Genomic DNA, 1886 nt, shown 5'->3' on the forward strand with positions numbered 1-1886 from the left:
TTAAGCCCCATAAGATTTCTCACACATTTAAACATTTTTTCAGTTGGGAGAAGCACACCACAGAACTGCAGAAACGCCTTAACAAATCTGTATTTGGAATTCGAGTGTTAGCTGACATAGGCGATATAAAAATGAAAAACTTGCATACTTTGCCTACTTTCATTCCATAATGTCATATGGTATAATATTTTGGGGTAAGTCTTCAAGTCAAACAAAAGTTTCCAGAGTACAAAAGCGTGTAATACGTATTATTTGTGGAGTAAATTCACGGACGTCCTGTAGAAACCTCTTCAAAGAACTGGGTATACTAACTACTGCCTCTCAGTATATTTACTCCTTAATGAAATTTCTCCTAAATAATATATCTCTTTTTCCAACAAACAGCTCAGTTCATACATACAATACCAGGAACAAAAATGATCTGCACAAGGACTTAAAAGCACTTACTTTAGTTCAAAAAGGGGTCCACTATTCTGGAACACTCATCTTCAACAATTTGCCAGCAAACATAAAAAATTTAGTTACAAATAAAGATCAGTTTAAAAGGAGCCTGAAAGACTTACTAATGGCCAACTCTTTCTACTCCACTGACGAATTTTTTAATAGAAACAAATGATGTATTGTATATATTCATACTATTAGTATTGTATTTCAGCACGGATCTATCGAACGAATAACTAATCTAATCTAATCTAATCTAATCTAATCATCCTTGATTGGGCCGAATAGATGGAAGTAAGTAGGAGCGACACCCGGGCACACACGTTTGAGTACCCCAGCTGGTGGACGAGTGTGTCAACATTACCAACAGAGACGTCCTGTTGTGCAGCGAGGTGTTTGTGTGTGATCCGTAGATCACCTCGAATAAGCGTGTCCGCACATTCCAACACTGCAGGAGTCATAGCTGTGTGAAGCCGGCCAACGCGCGGGAGATAGGACAGGTTTGCGCGGCCATGTTGCAATGTTGGCAGACGCCTCGCCCAATGACGCATCGTGCTTTTGTTCACTTCCAGGTCTCCATAGATATTCTCTAAGCACCTGTAAATATATATGATGGTCTAGTTTTCCGCCAAAAGAAACCCAATGATGGTTCTCTGCTTGGAATGCACCTCCGTTACAGACGCCATTTTGAATATTACGTATAGCGGCCCCACCTATACGAACTTCATGATACTATAGGAACTGAAGCGGAAACATGCCACAATGTCCCACAACAAATGCCGCAGTTCTCCAAACGAAAGCCGCGAGGAAGAAATGTGGTGGTTTACTTATTGAACGACCCTCGTAGATACAACATGTAACCCTTCCTCTCCCTTACAATTTTCACTCGCACACTTCCCTCCTTTACCAGATTGACTGATCCTCGATGCCACAGAAGATGTCCTGTCATCTGATCCCTTCATTTAGTCAACTAGTGCCATAACTTTATTTCGTCCCTAACTCGTAGCAGATAATCTTCCCTAGTTTTCGATCCACTCACCTATTTCAGCAGTATCTTGTAGCATCGAATTTGAAAAGCTGTTCTCTTCTTTTCTCAGCAACTTTTCGTCCACGTACAAGCCAACATGGTAAATATTCTCAGAAAAGATTTTCTAACGATTAAATTTATATAGACGCTAACACATTTTTTTCAGAAACGCTTTCCTTGCTATTCTCAATTTGCATTCCGTATGTTCTATATTTACAGTTAAGTTGGTCTACTGTTTGCAGTGTATAACTTCCTAATGACATTCCTTCAGTATCCCCTGATTTGATTCGAAAATGCTCCCATCACCATTTTCTGTTGATATTCGTCTTATATTTTCGAAACACTACCCGTTATTCTCAATTTATCTTTTAAGTCCTGTGCCGTCTCTAAGCGAATTACAATGTAATTGGTAAACCTT

The sequence above is a fragment of the Schistocerca nitens genome, chromosome 5 (assembly GCF_023898315.1).
Source record: "Schistocerca nitens isolate TAMUIC-IGC-003100 chromosome 5, iqSchNite1.1, whole genome shotgun sequence".
Classification (NCBI taxonomy): domain Eukaryota; kingdom Metazoa; phylum Arthropoda; class Insecta; order Orthoptera; family Acrididae; genus Schistocerca; species Schistocerca nitens.